Source organism: Nicotiana attenuata, unplaced genomic scaffold (genome assembly GCF_001879085.1).
Source record: "Nicotiana attenuata strain UT unplaced genomic scaffold, NIATTr2, whole genome shotgun sequence".
NCBI classification, from domain to species: Eukaryota; Viridiplantae; Streptophyta; class Magnoliopsida; order Solanales; family Solanaceae; genus Nicotiana; species Nicotiana attenuata.
Genome location: NW_017672796.1, coordinates 44212 through 62745, shown reverse-complemented (window position 1 = coordinate 62745; position 18534 = coordinate 44212).

Sequence of the window (18534 nt, the reverse complement as noted above, 5' to 3'; positions counted from 1 at the left end):
TAATTAATTTTTGGCCCACGGGCTGGCCCAGACCCAACCTCGATCTAGCCTCAAGGGCCAGCGGGCTGACTTGGGCCGGGCTTATAAGCCTCAGTTTTGGATGGGCTAAAAAATTTCAACCCGACCATACCCTACCCAAGTAACGGGATGAGTTGGGCTGGCCTCACGGATCAAGCCTATTTTGACAGCTCTACTTCTATATATTCTTATACAGTAGATTAGAATATACCTAGATTTAATACATAATTACAAGTTTAATTGTAGTTTTGCTAATGGCGAGCTTACCCCAAAGAAAAGACTACTAAATTTGAATGAACAGAATCCAATATAGTAAATATGATAGTCACTTTTTCTTTTTCTCTCATTTCAATCCAAACAAAAATAATTTAGGTTATCCGAGATAATACAACAATAACATAGCAGTGTTTCCAATATTAATATAGGGATCTGAAAAAGATATTATGTATGCAGACTTTATCTTATAAAGGTAAAGAGACTATTTTCGAAAGATCCTCAGAGAAAAATAATTCTGAGCAAATTTAAATGGTTACCCGAGATAATGTTTCCAATATATGAATTGAATGGTCAAAAGACAAACACCCAATTAGGTCTTCTCTCTTTGTATTTCTTTTCTCCACAATGGTTAAAATACTCTCTCCGGTTCAAAATAAGTGATTTTTTGGCCCTTTTTTGTGGTCCAAAATAAGTGATTTTTTCAGATTTCAAAAATGAATTAATTATTTTTTTTTCTATATTGCACTTGGAGTAAATAGTGTTGGAGTATGTGTTAGGACTTAGGAGTGTTTATGTGAAGAGATAGTAAAGGTTAATATGGTCAATTTCATAGCTAATTAATGTTGAAAGGTGGATTTCTTAATCTGTGTCAAAACAGCTAAAAAATTACTTATTTTGAAACGGAGGGAGTACCATTTATGCCATCCACAAAAGGGACCAGAGCATCTGCTTAATTATCAGTCGCATTTTGTTGGATAAAAGTTCATATTTCTACATGACATAAATGAAAAAAGTTTTTGGTTTTTGATATCCCAACTAGTTTATGCCTATTTTGTTGCCACTATCAGTCTTATCCCATAGATATTTTTTAAAATTGCTAACTAGCTAAAAAAATCTCGATTATTGATAATAGGGGGGATTTTATTGTCAAAAGCACCAAGACTGTACATTTTCGTCATTGCATAATGGATAGGCGGGTGGGTGCTGCACATGTACTATATATGAACGTGAAGAATAAACGTGTAGTGCCTCAAAAGTTCACAACATCATTAATATTCTTCATTTAAATCCAAAATGATGAGTCTTTTTATCTCTTAAATATAATTAATGTCCTACGTATTGATGGAGAAATAAGTTGTTGCCTCCTTACGTGGTCATAGGCAATTCTTACTTAAGGAGTGTTTTGAGTTGAATTATATTCCAGATTCATCTAGGGTCTGTTTGATAAGTGGAATTGGTGTAATTATTAGGATAGTAATTACACGACCACAATACTGTAATTACGATGACCTGTTTGTTTGTCATAAAGTAATTACAGAGTAATTACAAGCTTACAGTTATTGAAAAAATTGGTTATGAAGAATAGGAGTTAGCTTGAGGCGTGTGTCCTTAAGGATATTTCGCCCACACCGTGATGAATAAAATTAGGCATATCCCCCAGAATTCAACAAACTCTTCTAGTTATTAAACTGGAAAAGAACTAGCAAAAAACTCAAGAAAGAAACCCAGCATATAGGAGGAAAAGATGATTCAGAAATTTGTATTAGAAATTGTGTCTTTAGCTTTCCAAAGACCATGTTTATATAGGTGTTGCTCCAACGACTAGTTAACGGCTATACAACGGCTAGTTTGACTCTATTAAATGTAAAATAATTTACTAAATAATAAGTAAATAGAAATATAATATTCATAGAAGAAAAGTTTTTCCAAATTAAAATATTGGACATTCCCTTTTGAGATACTATTAATTTTTCCAACAATCCCCCACATATCTCAAAAGGGATAAAAATAAATAGGAACAGTAATAAATAAAGATGGTATATTTTGCTTGGTTTCGGGTATAATAAAATTCATCTGGTGTCTTATAGACTATGAACGAGAAATAGATAAAATAAGATTTAACTTACTGAATAATTGGTAAAGTTGATAACTTCTATAAACCAAAAATTCTTGTTGTAAGCTAGAGACCTTATTTATCATATTACACCCCCACAATTTCTGCTATTATCGCGGTTTTGCGCTAATAGACCATGCATGCGCCTGATTTTCATGAGTGCTCTAGAAATTTTGCCACAAATTTCATAGGAGCGCCCCCACTCTGCACTCATATAGGTCCATCCATCAAGTGTATTCTGCATCGTGATACACTACCTATAAAGGGCTATGGATTATTGGATTAACAGTTTAATAACTCAGCCTCACATTCCTCACAATCTTGCACTATATACACACATCATAGGAAGAGACATAACTTAATAGTGCACATTTGATCAATTAATGATTTGTTATTACTTATATGAACCTACTTCATGGGATCTCCAATCACATAGGTTGGGTTCCCATCATCATTCATATATCTCAAATTGGCAAAAGTCTCAACCCCTTGATGTTTCACTTATAAGTCAAAGGATTGGCCAAATCCTCTTTTGACTACACATAATATGTATAAAAAATTCACATCTCTAAGCAATTGCTTTAAGACATTATATCTTAAGAAAATATGTCTACTCCTCCCATTGAAATATTTATTTTTTTACAATGATTATTGCGCCTTGGAAATCACAATTCAACGATATAATTATTATCAGTTTAGCTCACCAAGAGGTTGCTTAATCAACCTCATTTCAGACAATTTGAATACCATAATACCCACCACCAAAAGGTCAGACACTCACTAGTGAGTTTTTTCTCATCTGAATCATAGATTCAATATCATCATTGTATCCTACTAATACAATGGAAAATTCACATATAGAATACTAAGTCATAGTATTTCTTAAGTAAGACATAAAATCATCTCAAATGAAATGGAACTTGACTTCCATACAAGTGCTTTTTGAAACATCTTTTAACACATATAAGAATTTATTTTCTTTTGATATCTTCCATATTCAAATATCGAAATAAAATTTTCTAAACATAGAAGCAATTTTAACTTCTACTGAAATATCTTAAATTAATATAAAACATGCCATAATTCAATAATTTCTTCATCCCAATTACTAAAAGACCCAAAGCAAGATAATTTTCAGAGCCAAAACTATAATATATTTTTGATTTCCAATATAAATTTTTACCACAAAAAATCTCAATTTTGCAAGGCTTTATTATAACATTAATAAACAATTTTACCTAAGTTTTTCCTTCTTAGGATCAAGCTATATAACTCTGGACACCATGGTCCCCCACATTTTCAAAAATTTCAGGTTAATGAGATAACCTTTTCACAACTCATAAAGAGTTCTACTTTATAAATAACAAGCTAATAATATAGATTCACCCAACAAGTCACAAGAACATGAAGGTCATATCTATCTATTATTTCTATCAAACTAATATAGAGGAGACTCGCAACGATCTAGGAACACATATACTCAAGCTGAATTCCTAGAAATCATGGCTGACTAATTAAGATAATTTGTGTAACGATTCAGCCGGTCGTTTGAGAGTATTATCCCCGATCCCCTATTTACTGCTTTTTCCGTATCCTTTTCTACTTATGTGACTTACCGGGAGGTTTTGTTTTGGTTTCGGAGTATTTTGGGACACTTAGTCCCTAAAACGGAAGCTTAACTTCTAGGATTTTAACCGTAGTTGGAACTATGTGAAGACGACTCCGAAATGGAGTTTCGTCGGTTCCGTTAGCTCCGTGAGATGATTTTGGACTTAGGAACGTGTCCGGATTGTGAATTAGAGCTCTATAGCTGAATTAGGCTTGAAATGGCAAAATTTGAATTTTTGGGAAGTCTGACCGGAAGTGGACTTTTTGTTATCGGGGTTGGATTTTGATTCTGGAAGTTGGAGTTGGTTAATGTCAATTATGACTTGTGTGCAAAATTTGAGGTCAATCGGACGTGATTTGATAGGTTTCGACATCGGTTGTAGAAGTTTGAAGTTTCAACGTTCATTAAGTTTAGATTGGAGTGTGATTCATGATTTTGTTGTTGTTTGATGTGATTTGAGGGATCGACTAAGTTCGTATGATGTTTTAAAACTTGTTGGTATGTTTGGTTGAGGTCCCGCGGGCCTCGGGTGGATTCCGGATGGATGGCGGGCTATAACTGGACTTGTTGAAATTGCAGAATTTTTGGTGTTTTCAGCTGCTGGTTTCCTCTTATGCGATCGCGTAAGAGAGGGAGGCGATCACGTAAGCATGTTGGGTGAAGTGACATTTTTAACCTATGTGTTAGCGAGTTGGGGTACGCGATCGCGTAAGTTGGTCAGATGTGCATCGCGAACGCGTGGGCTAGACCGCGTTCGCGAAGAGGAAGCAAGGCGGCAGTGGAGTTCATGTTTAGGTTCTTTGCGGTCGCGTGAGGATGGACGCGATCGCGTACGTCTAAGCAATCAGTGATACGCGATCGCAGGTGAGGTGACGCATTCGCATAGTATGTTTTTGAAGCTGTTAGAATTTTTTTTCTACGCGATCGCATGGGAACTTCTGCGATCACGTAGTGTGAACACCTGGGAAGACTATAACATTTCAAAAACGAGGGTATAGACATATATATCAAAACTTGAGATAGAGATCTCGAATTTGGACGAAATTTCGAGGGATTTTCAAAGGCATCGATTGGGTAATGGTTCTTCACTTGTTTTTGGTTATATTCCACTAATCTATCGTTATTTCCATCTTTTAATTTTGGATTTGAGTTGAGAAATGTAGAAAAAATGGGAAAAGTTCTTCAACCAAATTTTTGGTTTTGGATTGAGATTTTGACATCAGATTTGAGTAATTTTGGTACGAGTGAACTAGTGGGTGAATGGGTGTTCGTATTTTATGACTTTCGCCCGATTCCAAGATGTGGGCCTAGGTCGACTTTTTGGGGCGAATTTCTAATTTCTTGTTAAAGTCTTGATTTCATTAATTAGATTGGTTTCTTATAGTTATATTTATGGTATGTAATTGCTTTTGGCTAGATTTGGGTTATTCGGAGTCGAAAAATTATGGCAAAGGCATTCTTACTAATTGATTGAGCTTCGTTCGAGGTAAGTGGATTACCTAACCTTGTGTGGGGGAACTCCCCTTAGGATTTGGTACTGTTGTGATATGTGAGCGCCGTGTACGCGAGGTGACGTATGCGTACACGGGCTAATTGTTGTAAAATCCGGACGAGTGAGTACACAGGCTAATTGTTGTAAAATCCAGTTTTTACTGAGTAGTAATCTGTTACATCTTAATTGAGTTATACCAGCATATGTAGTTATCCTGTTTTAGCCTAATATCGCATGTCTACGTGTATTAAATGCTTATTTTTAATCTGTGCATTATGCTTAGTTGATTTTCTATTTTTCCTTGATCTGTATCAGTCTTAACTGTAGAATTCTTGCTGCCAATTGTTGCATCCATAGGTTTCGAGCTGTGTGTTTACTTTTGGGACTATGAGACGGTACCTCGGGTGTGACGACCCGACATGTCGTCTCATGAGTTACTGCTCCGTTTCCCCTATTTCTACTTCTTTATGCTTCATTATTCGTGTTTTTAGGTGGTCAAGTTGATTGGTTTGAGTTCAGAGTGAATTTGGTAAGAAATGAGACACTTAGTCTCTTTTAAGAAGGTTTAAGTTGGAAAAGTCAACCGGATGTTGACTTATGAGTTAGAGGGCTCGGATGTGAATTCCGATGGTTCGATTAGCTTCGGGAGGTGATTTGTGACTTAGGAGTGTGATCGGAAGTGGTTTTGGAGGTCCGGTGTAGAATTAGGCTTGAATTGGCGAAGTTAGTATTTTGGGTGATTTCCGGTTGATAGGTGAGAATTTAATCCGAGAGTTGCTGTAGCTTCATTATGTGATTTGGGATGTGTGTGCAAAATTTCAGGTAATTCGGACGTGGTTTGGTTGGATTTTTTATCAAAAGCGTGTTTCGGAAGTTTTTGGGAAACTTAGGCTTGAATTCGATGTGAATTGATGGTTTTGGTGTTGTTTGAGGTGTTTTGATGATTGGAACAAGTTTGAATGATGTTTTAGGATGCGTTGGTGCTTTTGGTTGAGGTCCCGGGGGCCTCGGGTGAGTTTCGGATGGTCTAACGGGCTAGTTTTGGAGTTGGAGAGTTGCAGATTTTGCACTTCTGATGTTGCAGGTTTTTAATGCTTCGCGATCGCGGGAGGTCCCTTGCGATCGCATAGAAGGAATTGGGTTGGTCTGAAATTTGGCCTTCGCGTTCGCGATTGAGGCCTCGCGTTCGCGTAAGGCAAGAAGAAGGTTCTTCGCGATCGCGTGATGGCTGTTGCGATCGCATAGGTCATTTTGGAGGTCTTGAAATATTGCTCTTCGCGATCGCGAGCCGGGGCTGCGATCGCATAGAAGGAAGTTCAGCAGCTGGGTAGAAGGTTTTTAAACATTTCCTCCGCGAGCTTAAGTCATTTTTTCCACCATTGTTGAGTATTTTGATAGCTCTTTGAGGGGAATTGAAGAAGGATTCAAGGAGAAGTGATTGGAGGTAAGTTCTATGAACCAAAAACGTGATTATATTGTGAAATTTACCTAGAATTTCATGGAAATTTAACTAAATAGGGAAGAACTAGGGCTTGGAATTTTGAAATTTTAAATTGGGATTTGAGGGGCCATTTGGGGTCGGATTTGTGAACTTTTGATATGTATGGACTCGTGGCGAGATAAGGAACCCGTTGATGTGAAAAATTTTGAGTTTCGAGAAGTGGGCCCGGGGCTCGGGTTTTGCCAATTTCGGAATTTTTGATATTTTCGATTGTTTTTGCTTGGGTTTTGTTCCCTTAGCATATTGTGACGTATTCGTTCTGGTTTTGGTCAGATTCGACGTGCGAGGAGGCCGATTTGAGAGTCAAGGGCATAGCGAGCTAGAGCTTTGGCCGGTTTGAGGTGAGTAATGATTGTAAATGATGTTCTGAGGGTTTGAAACCCCGGATTTGCACAACATAGTGCTATATTGAGTTGAGGCACACGCTGTATGATGAGCGTGGGGTCCATTGCTACTGGGGATTGTGACCTGGTCCATGCCGATTGATGATTTTACCGCGTTTTGACTGGGACTTATTTATTATTATTATTATTATTATTATTATTATGATTTGGGCTAGTTGCCATGTTTGGGGCGTTGTGCCGATGTAGAACCCTTAGGGGTATTTTCACTGATTCTCCTCACTTTACTTGTTAAAAATCATATCCTCAGTCATGTTTCTATTTTTTTAAAACAATATGAACCGGTTTTATAAATGCTAATCCTGAATGAGCAAAATATGTGGACTGAGATCCCTACCCTATATTATTGTGCCCGAGAGGCTGTGAGTATAATGACTGAAAGGGGTTGAGAACCCAACAGTGAGGATGCTATATATGTTATGGATCGGGCTGCGCGCCGCAGCAAATGCTTATATGGATCGGGCTGCACGCCGCAGCAAATGTTTATGTGGATCGGGCTGCGCACCGCAGCAATATAGCGCTTGGGCTGTAGGAGCCCCTCCCGGAGTCTGCACACCCCCAGTGAGCACAGTCAACAATTTATATGGATCGGGCTGTGCGCCACAGCGATGTACGGATCGGGCTGCACGCCGCAGCGATTATTTTGATTTCGGTTATTGTGAGAGATATATGGATTGAGTGCTGAGGATAAGTATTAATTAATGGATAGTATGCTCGAGGAGCGGAATTATATTTGTTAAATCCCTGATTTAAAGAGATTTCACTTGATTTCTTCACTATTTGCTGCTTTAAGTTGTTTTTACTGCTTTAATATAGAACTGCTTAGTGCCTTTACGTGTGTTCATACTGTCAGTCATTATTTATGATTATTACTCACTGGGTCGGAGTACTCACATTACTCCCTGCACCTTGTGTGCAGATCCAGGTGTTCCCGAGCCATAGAGAGAGCTTTCCTCTTGTTCATCATTTACCGGAGTCATCGAGGTAGCTGCATGGCGTCCGCAGACCCGATTTCTCCTTCTATCTTCTTTACTTTCAGTATTCTTAGACTATCTCTGTATTAGGCTGTTTAAAGACTTGTAATAGAGGCTCTTGACTTGTGACACCGGAGCGGTGGGCTATGTAGTGGTAATATTATGATTTCTGCACATTTTATCTACCGTTTCAGACTCCTATTTATGTTAAATTGGTATTTAAACTCTGTTAATTGGTAATGAACTCCATAAGAGAGGGGTTGTGATTGATAATTTGTCGGGCTTGCCTAGCAAATGTGTTGGGCGCCATCACGACCGGGGTTGGGGTCGTGACAGGTTGGTATCAGAGCCTAGGTTACATAGGTCTCGCGAGTCATGAGCTGGTTTAGTAGAGTCTCGCGGATCGGTACGGAGACGTCTGTATTTATCCTCGAGAGGCTGCAGAACCTTTAGGAAAACTTCATATTCTTGAAATTCTTGTCGTGCGACTTTGTTGATCCGAGAACTGAACTTCTGTTATTCTATTCTCTCGCAGATGGCGAGGACTCGCGCTACCGGACGAGGTGGACGACCACTAGTGCCACCCACTGAGGCCACCAGAGGCCGTGGATGCGGTCGTGGTCGTGGCAGAGGCAGAGTAGCGAGGGCAGCACCTGTTGATCCACCAGCTGCCCCAGCTCCGGATCAGGCTCCAGCAGCACCTGTGCAGGCACCAGCTGTGCCCATCGTGATTCCAGGTCTACAGGAGACCTTGGCTCAGATCTTGATAGTTTGCACTAGCCTGGCTCAAGCAGTTTCAGCCACCACAGCAGCAGCTACTTCACAGGCTGGGGGAGGCAATCAGACCCCCGCTGCTCGCACACCTGAGCAGGTAGTACAGGGATTGCAGGCATCGGGTGCACCTCCAGCTCAGCCGGTTGCACCATCTCAGGAGTTCATAGTACCAGTTATGCCAGATGATGAGCAGCGTCGTCTTGAGAGGTTTGGTAGACTCTAGCCTCCGTCATTCAGTGGTGCTGAGGGCGAGGATGCCCAGAGTTTTCTTGACAATGTCAGCAGATGCTTCGTACAGCAGGGATTCTTGAGACTAGCGGTGTGGCATTTACCACCTTTCAGTTTACTGGGGATGCCTTCACTTGGTGGGAGGCGTATGAGAGGCGTAGGCCGGTTGGCGCAACGCCCCTTACTTGGCAGGAGTTCTCCACTTTCTTCTTGGAGAAGAATGTACCGCAGTCCTGCAGGGAGGAGCTGCATAGGCAGTTTGAGTGGCTAAAGCAGGGAGATATGACTGTGTCACAGTATGAGGCGAGGTATTCTGAGTTGGCTCGTCATGCTGTTTGGATGGTTCTGACCGATCGTGAGAGGATCAGGAGATTTATTGATGGCCTTAACTACCATCTCCGTATCTTGATGACTAGAGAGAGAGTATTGGGTGCTACATTTGAGGAGGTGGTTGATATCGCTCGTGAGATTGAGACGGTTCGCCGTCAGGATGGAGAGGAAAGGGAGGCAAAGAGGCCTCGAGGTTCTGGCAGTTTCAGTGGTGCTCCTTCGAGGAGCCAGCTCCAGCAGGGTAGAGGTCGTTCTTTTAGGCCCGCTCAATCGGCCCGTCCAGAGTATTGTGGGGCATCTTCAGGTCGTGGTTATCATGGGTCTCAGCAGGGCCAGTCATCACTCAGCGCCCTCTTAGCTCAGAGTTCATCTTGTGCCCCATCAGTCCAGGGTTCTTCCGTGGCAGGTCCTTCTACTGGTCATTCTGGTGCCAGGGGTTCCCTTCAGTCCCCATCTCCAGCACCGGGTAGTTGTTATGAGTGCGGAGAATTTGGGCATATGAGGAGGCAGTGTCCTCGACTTCGTGATGGTCAGTATCAGCAGAGGGGTCAGCCCTCGACTTCTGCTCCAGTTACTTCACCACCCGCCCATCCAGCTAGGGGTAGAGGTCAGGCAGCTAGGGGTCGCCCCAGAGGAGGAGGTCAATCAGGCGGTGGCCAGGCTCGTTTCTATGCTATTCCAGGCAGGACAGATGCCATTGCTTCAGATGCTGTCATTACAGGTATTGTTTCAGTTTGCCACAGAGATGCCTCTGTATTATTTGATCTCGGTTCCACCTATTCATATGTGTCTTCATATTTTGCTCGTTATTTGGGTACGCCCCGGGAGTTTCTTGCTTTACCTGTTCATGTGTCTACCCCGGTGGGCGATACTGTTGTTGTGGACCGTGTGTACCGGTCATGTGTTGTGACTATTGGGGGTCTGGAGACCCGAGTTGATCTATTGCTATTGAGCATGGTGGACTTTGATGTTATTTTGGGCATGGATTGGTTATCTCCGTGTCATGCTATTCTAGACTGTCATGCTAAGACAGTAACTTTGGCTATGCCGGGTGTACCGAGGATCGAGTGGCGTGGTGTGACTGATTATGTTCCTAGCAGAGTGATTTCTTTCTTGAAAGCCCAGCGTATGGTTGGGAAGGGTTGTCTGTCATATCTAGCTTTTGTGCGGGATGTTGGAGCTGAGACTCCTAGTATTGATTCTGTTCCAGTGGTGAGGGATTTTCCCGATGTATTTCCCGCAGACCTGCCGGGCATGCCATCAGACAGGGATATTGATTTTGGTATTGACCTGGTGCCGGGCACTCAGCCCATTTCCATTCCGCCATATCGTATGGCACCAGCAGAGTTGAAAGAGTTGAAGGAGCAGCTTCACTAACTCTTAGATAAGGGGTTCATTCGGCCTAGTGTGTCACCGTGGGGTGCGCCGGTTCCGTTTGTGAAGAAAAAGGATGGCATAATGAGAATGTGCATTGATTACAGGCAATTAAACAAGGTAACAATTAAGAACAAGTATCCCCTACCTCGTATTGATGATTTATTCGACCAGCTTCAGGGAGCGAGGGTGTTCTTTAAGGTTGATCTTCGTTCGGGCTATCACCAGTTGAAGATCAGGGATTCAGATATTCGTAAGACTGCTTTCAGGACTAGATATGGTCACTATGAGTTTCTTGTCATGTCTTTTGGGCTGACCAATGCCCCAGCAGCGTTCATGCATTTGATGAACAGTGTATTTCGGCCTTATCTGGATTCGTTCGTTATTGTATTCATTGATGATATTCTGGTGTACTCGCATAGTCAAGAGGAGCACGCAGAGCATTTGGGAGTGGTATTGCAGAGATTGAGGGAGGAGAAGCTTTATGCAAAGTTCTCCAAGTGTGAGTTTTGGCTCGGTTCAGTGGCTTTCTTGGGGCACGTGGTGTCCAGCGAGGGCATTCAGGTTGATCCGAAGAAGATAGAGGCGGTTCAGAGTTGGCCTAGACCGTCCTCAGCCACAGAGATTCGTAGTTTTCTTGGGTTGGCAGGATATTATCGCCGGTTTGTTCAAAGATTTTCCGTCCATTGCATCGCCCTTGACCAAGTTGACACAGAAGGGTGCTCCATTTGTATGGTCGGACGAGTGTGAGGAGAGCTTTCAGAAGCTCAAGACAGCTTTGACCACAACTCCAGTGTTGGTTTTTCCATCAGCTTCAGGTTCATATACCGTATATTGTGATGCTTCGAGAGTTGGGATTGGTTGTGTGTTGATGCAGGAGGGTAGAGTTATTGCTTATGCTTCTCGTCAGTTGAAGCCCCATGAGAAGAACTACCCTGTTCATGATTTGGAGTTGGCTGCCATAGTTCATGCATTGAAGATTTGGAGGCACTACTTGTATGGCGTATCTTGTGAGGTATTCACTGATCATCGCAGCCTTCAGCATCCGTTCAAGCAAAAGGATCTTAATTTGAGGCAGCGGAGATAGCTAGAATTGCTTAAGGATTATGATATTACTATTCTGTATCATCCGGGAAAGGCCAATGTAGTGGCCGATGCTTTGAGCCGAAAGGCAGTGAGTATGGGGAGTTGACATTCAGTTGGGGAGAGACCCCTTGCAGTTGATGTTCAGGCCTTGACCAATCGATTTGTGAGACTAGATATTTCGGAGCCCAGTCGGGTGTTGGCTTGTATGGTCTCTCGGTCTTCCTTATATGATCGCATCAGAGAGCGCCAGTATGATGACCCACATTTGTTTGTCCTTATGGACAGAGTTCAGCATGATGATGCCAAAGATGTGACCATCGGTGATGATGGTGTGTTGAGGATGCAGGGCCGGATCTGTGTGCCCAATGTGGATGGGCTTAGGGAGTTGATACTGGAGGAGGCCCATAGCTCACGGTATTCCATTCATCCCGGTAACGCAAAGATGTATCAGGACTTAGACAGCACTATTGGTGGAGAAGAATGAAGAAAGATACTGTGGGATTTGTAGCTCGGTATCTCAATTGTCAGCAGGTGAAATACAAGCATCAGAGACCGGGTGGCTTGCTTCAGCAAATGGATATTCCCGAGTGGAAGTGGGAGAGGATCACTATGGACTTTGTTGTTAGACTTCCTCGGACTTTGAAGAAATTTGATGCTATTTGGGTGATTGTGGATCAGCTGACCAAGTCCGCACACTTCATTCCTGTGTGTACTACCTATTCTTCAGAGCGGCTGGCAGGGATTTATATCCGGGAGATTGTTCGGTTGCATGGTGTTCCGGTTTCCATCATCTCAGATAGAGGTACTCAGTTTACTTTGCAGTTTTGGAGAGCCGTGCAGAGAGAGTTGGGTACTCAGGTGGAGTTGAGCATAGCATTTCATCCTTAGACGGACGGACAGTCCGAGCGTACTATTCAGATATTGGAGGACATGTTGCGTGCTTGTGTCATTGATTTTGGAGATTCATGGGATGAGTTTTTGCCGCTTGCAGAGTTGCCTACAACAACAGCTACCAGTCGAGTATTCAGATGGCTCCGTACGAGGCTTTGTATGGGAGGAGGTGTAGATCTCCAGTCGGTTGGTTTGAGCCCGGCGAGGCTAGACTGTTGGGGACAGATTTGGTTCAGGATGCCTTAGAGAAGGTGAAGGTGATTCAGGAGAGGCTTTGTACAGCGCAGTCGCGTCAGAAGAGTTATGCGGACCGGAAGGTTCGAGATGTGTCCTACATGGTTGGTGAGAAGGTCTTGCTGAAGGTTTCGCCCATGAAAGGTGTTATGAGATTTGGAAAGAAAGGGAAGTTGAGTCCGCGGTTCATTGGGCCTTTTAAGGTACTTAGGAGGATTGGGGAGGTGGCTTATATGCTTGCCTTGCCGCCCAGCTTGTCGAGTGTGCATCCGGTATTTCATGTTTCTATGCTCCGGAAGTATGTGGGGGACCCGTCTCATGTTTTGGACTTCAGCACGGTTCAGTTGGATGATGATTTGACCTTTGATGTGGAGCCAATAACTATTTTGGGTCATCAGGTCCGGAAGTTGAGATCAAAGGATATAGCTTCAGTAAAGGTGCAGTGGAGAGGTCGGCCCGTAGAGGAGGCTACCTGGGAGACCGAGCGGGAGATGCGGAGCAGATATCCTCACCTATTCGAGGCTTCAGGTATGTTTCTTGACTCGTTCGAGGACGAACGTTTGTTTAAGTTGGGGAGGATGTGACGACCCGGCATGTCGTCTCATGAGTTACCGCTCCGTTTCCCCCATTTTTGCTTCTTTATGCTTCGTTATCCGTGTTTTTAGGTGGTCAAGTTGATTGGTTTGAGTTCGGAATGAATTTGGTAAGAAATGAGACACTTAGTCTCTTTTAAGAAGGTTTAAGTTGGAAAAGTCAACCGGATGTTGACTTATGAGTTAGAGGGCTCGGATGTGAATTCCGATAGTTCGGTTAGCTTCGGGAGGTGATTTGTGACTTGGGCGATTTCCGGTTGATAGGTGAGATTTTGATCCGAGAGTTGCTGTAGCTTCATTATGTGATTTGGGATGTGTGTGCAAAATTTCAGGTAATTCGGACGTGGTTTGGTTGGGTTTTTGATCAAAAGCGTGTTTCGGAAGTTTTTGGGAAACTTAGGCTTGAATTCGATGTGAATTGATGGTTTTGGTGTTGTTTGAGGTGTTTTGATGATTGGAACAAGTTTGAATGATGTTTTAGGATGCGTTGGTGCTTTTGGTTGAGGTCCCGGGGGCCTCGGGTGAGTTTCGGATGGTCTAACGTGCTAGTTTTGGAGTTGGAGAGTTGCAGATTTTGCACTTCTGATGTTGCAGGTTTTTAATGCTTCGCGATCGCGGGAGGTCCCTCGCGATCGCATAGAAGGAATTGGGTTGGTCTGAAATTTGGCCTTCGCGTTCGCGATTGAGGCCTCGCGTTCGCGTAAGGCAAGAAGAAGGTTCTTCGCGATCGCGTGATGGCTGTTGCGATCGCATAGGTCATTAAGGAGGTCTTGAAATATTGCTCTTCGCGATCGCGAGCCTGGGGCTGCGATCGCATAGAAGGAAGTTCAGCAGCTGGGCAGAAGGTTTTTAAACATTTCCTCCGCGAGCTTAAGTCATTTTTTCCACCATTGTTGAGTATTTTGATAGCTCTTTGAGGGGAATTGAAGAAAGATTCAAGGAGAAGTGATTGGAGGTAAGTTCTATGAACCAAAAACGTGATTATATTGTGAAATTTACCTAGGATTTCATGGAAATTTAGCTAAAAAGGGAAGAACTAGGGCTTGGAATTTTGAAATTTTAAATTGGGATTTGAGGGGCCATTTGGGGTCGGATTTGTGAACTTTTGATATGTATGGACTCGTGGCGAGATAAGGAACCCGTTGATGTGAAAATTTTTGAGTTTCGAGAAGTGGGCCCGGGGCTCGGGTTTTGCCAATTTCGGGATTTTTGATATTTTCGGTTGTTTTCGCTTGGGTTTTGTTCCCTTAGCATATTGTGACGTATTCGTTCTGGTTTTGATCAGATTCTACGCGCGAGGAGGCCGATTTGAGAGGCTAGGGCATAGCGAGCTAGAGCTTTGGCCGGTTTGAGGTGAGTAATGATTGTGAATGATGTTCTGAGGGTTTGAAACCCGGGATTTGCACAACGTAGTGCTATATTGAGTTGAGGCACACGCTGTATGATGAGCGTGGGGTCCATTGCTACTGGGGATTGTGACCTGGTCCATCCCGATTGATGATTTTACCGCGTTTTGACTGAGACTTATTTATTATCATTATGATTTGGGCTAGTTGCCATGTTTGGGGCCTTGTGCTGACCTGTGGAACCCTTAGGGGTATTTTGACTGATTCTCCTCACTTTACTTGTTAAAAATCGTATCCTCAGTCATGTTTCTATTTGTTTAAAATAATATGAACCGGTTTTATAAATGCTAATCCTGAATGAGCAAAATATGTTGACTGAGATCCCTACCCTATATTATTGTGCCCGAGAAGCTGTGAGTATAATGACTGAGAGGGGTTGAGAACCCAACAGTGAGGATGCTATATATGTTATGGATCGGGTTGCGCGCTGCAGCAAATGCTTATATGGATCGGGCTGCACGCCGTAGCAAATGTTTATGTGGATCGGGCTGCGCGCCGCAGCAATATAGCGTTTGGGCTGTAGGATCCCCTCCCGGAGTCTGCACACCCCCAGTGAGCGCAGTCGACTATTTATATGGATCGGACTGTGCGCCACAGCGATGTACGAATCGGGCTGCACGCCGCAGCGGTTATTTTGATTTCAGTTATTGTGAGAGATATATGGATTGAGTGCTGAGGATAAGTATTAATTAATGGATAGTATGCTCGAGGAGCGGAATTATATTTGTTAAATACCTGATTTAAAGAGATTTCACTTGATTTCTTCACTATTTGCTGCTTTAAGTTGTTTTTACTGCTTTAATATGGAACTGCTTAGTGCCTTTGCGTGTTTTCATACTGTCAGTCATTATTTATGATTATTACTCACTGGGTCGGAGTACTCACATTACTCCCTGCACCTTGTGTGCAGATCCAGGTGTTCCCGAGGCATAGAGAGAGCTTTCCTCCTATTCATCATTTACCGGAGTCATCGAGGTAGCTGCATGGCATTCGCAGACCCGATTTCTCCTTCTATCTTCTTTACTTTCAGTATTCTTAGACTATCTCTGTATTAGGCTGTTTAAAGACTTGTAATAGAGGCTCTTGACTTGTGACACCGGAGCGGTGGGCTATGTAGTGGTAATATTATGATTTTCGCACATTTTATCTACTGTTTCAGACTCCTATTTATGTTAAATTGGTATTTAAACTCTGTTAATTGGTAATGAACTCCATAAGAGAGGGGTTGTGATTGATAATTGGTCGGACTTGCCTAGCAAATGTGTTGGGCGCCATCAAGACCGGGGTTTGGGTCGTGACATCGGGTGAACCCCCTGCACATCTAATTTTGGTATTACGAGGCGGTACCTCGGGCGGTACCTCAGGACATCCCCCTACACATATACTTTTGAGACTACGAGGTGGTACCTCAGGAGATCTCCTTGCATATTTACTTTAGGGACTACGAGACGGTATCTCGGGAGATCCCCTACTGTTTATCCCTATGTGATGTGCTACTATTTTTCTATGGTTTTCTCTTGTTAAATTTCCAGTCTCTTATTACATTGCTATATTCTTCTACCTTATTTATTATATACCAGTAGGGCCTTGACCAGACCTCGTCACTACTCGACCGAGGTTAGGCTTGGCACTTACTGGGTATCGTTGTGGTGTACTCATGCTTCTCTTCTGCACATGTTTTTTGTGCAGATCCAGGTACTTCTTATCAGCCTCGTTATCAGTGAGCAGTGAGATGGTGGAGACTTCTAGGTATATGTCCCCGCATCCGTAGACCTCGGAGTCCCCATCTATTCCCTCCTATGTCGTTTACTTTCCGTACTTTTTTCGACTCTAGTGTATAGAGATACTTAGTTTTTCTTCTATAGCTTGTGACTTATGACTACCGGGTTTTGGGAATACTGTGTATACTCGAGTGCTGGGTTACTTGTACATGTCGAGCGGCATTTTATCATTTTATAGTTATCTGTTGCAGTCCAGTTGTTACATTCTGTTTTCATTTTCTGTTATTCGCAATTTGTTAGGCTTATCTAGTCGTAGAGTCTAGGTGCTATCACGACATCTTACGGAGGGAGATTTGGGTCGTGACTAGTTGGTATCAGAGCTCAAGGTTCATAGGTGTCATGAGTCACAAACAGGTTTAGTAGAGTCTCGCAAATCGGTACGGAGACGTCTATACTTATCTTTTGGATGATATGGAACTGTTAGGAAAATTTCACTTCTTTTGATTCCTTGTCGTGCGAAATTGTTGACTTCGAAATTCTAAACTTCTGTCTTCTATTCTCTCATAAATGGTGAGGACACGTACAGTCGGATTAGATGACCAGGCACCCGCGCCCCCTGCTAGAGCCGCAAGATGCTGAGGCCGAGGAGGTCCTCGTGGTGCAGCTAGAGCACTCGCACGAGCTGCTACAGAGGAGCCACCAGTAGCTCCAGTCGGAGCGCAGGCACCTGAGACGCCTGTTACTGCACCAGCTCTTCAGGAGACCCTTGAACAGTTCCCGAGCATGTTCGGTACTCTAGCTCAGGCAGGGTTGATTCCACTTGCTCCTGCCATATCTCAGGCTGGGAGAGGAGCACAAGCTCCCGCCGCCCGCACCCAGAGCAGCGTATTCAGGTCGATCAGGTTCCAGAGGTCATACAGTGCAGGCGGTAGCCCCAGTTCGGCCCAAGGGTAGGGCAACAGTTTCTGAAGAGGAGCAGCTCAGGCTCGAGAGTTACAAGAAGTACCACCCTCCTACTTTCAGTAGCTTGGCGTCAGAGGATGCCCAGGGTTTTCTTGAGGAGTTCCACCGTATCCTCCGTAATATGGGTGTTGCGGAGTCGAGTGGGGTTTCTTTCACTACATTCCAGCTTAGAGGAGCGGCCTATTAGTGGTGGCGTGCTTATGAGTTGGGTAGTCCGACTGAGGCAGCTTCACTTACTTGGACTCAGTTCTCGAATATGTTATTGAGGGAATAAGTTCCCTAGAGTCTCAGAGATACATGAAGCGCAGAGTTTGAGCAGTTGCGCCGGGGTGCTATGACTGTGTCAGAGTATGCGGTTCGTTTTAGTGATTTGGCTAGACATGCACCTGCCTTGGGTTCTACAGTTCGAGAGAGGGTCCATCGGTTTATCTAGGGGCTCCACCCCAGTATCAGGCTTAGCATGGACCGGGAATTGGAGATGGATATTTCATACCAGCAGGTTGTGGGTATTGCTAGGAGAGTGGAGGGTATACTTGCTCGAGAGAGAGAGAGAGGAGAGAGAGGCCAAGAGGTCTCGAGAGTCTGGCACTTATAGTGGTGCTCATGCTCCAGCGGCAGCTCGTGATGGTAGGGGCTACATGAGTCGCTCTGTTCATTCGATACTTCCAGCCGCCAGTGGTATTCCGGCCACTCCTAGGCCCCAAGAGCCTTATTATGCACTGCCAGTGTCTAGTGTACCTCCTGCACGGGATGCTTTCAGCGGTCAGTCCAGTAGACCTGGCCCGAGCCAGCCACAATAGCCACGCCCTCCGAGAGCTTATTTTGAGTG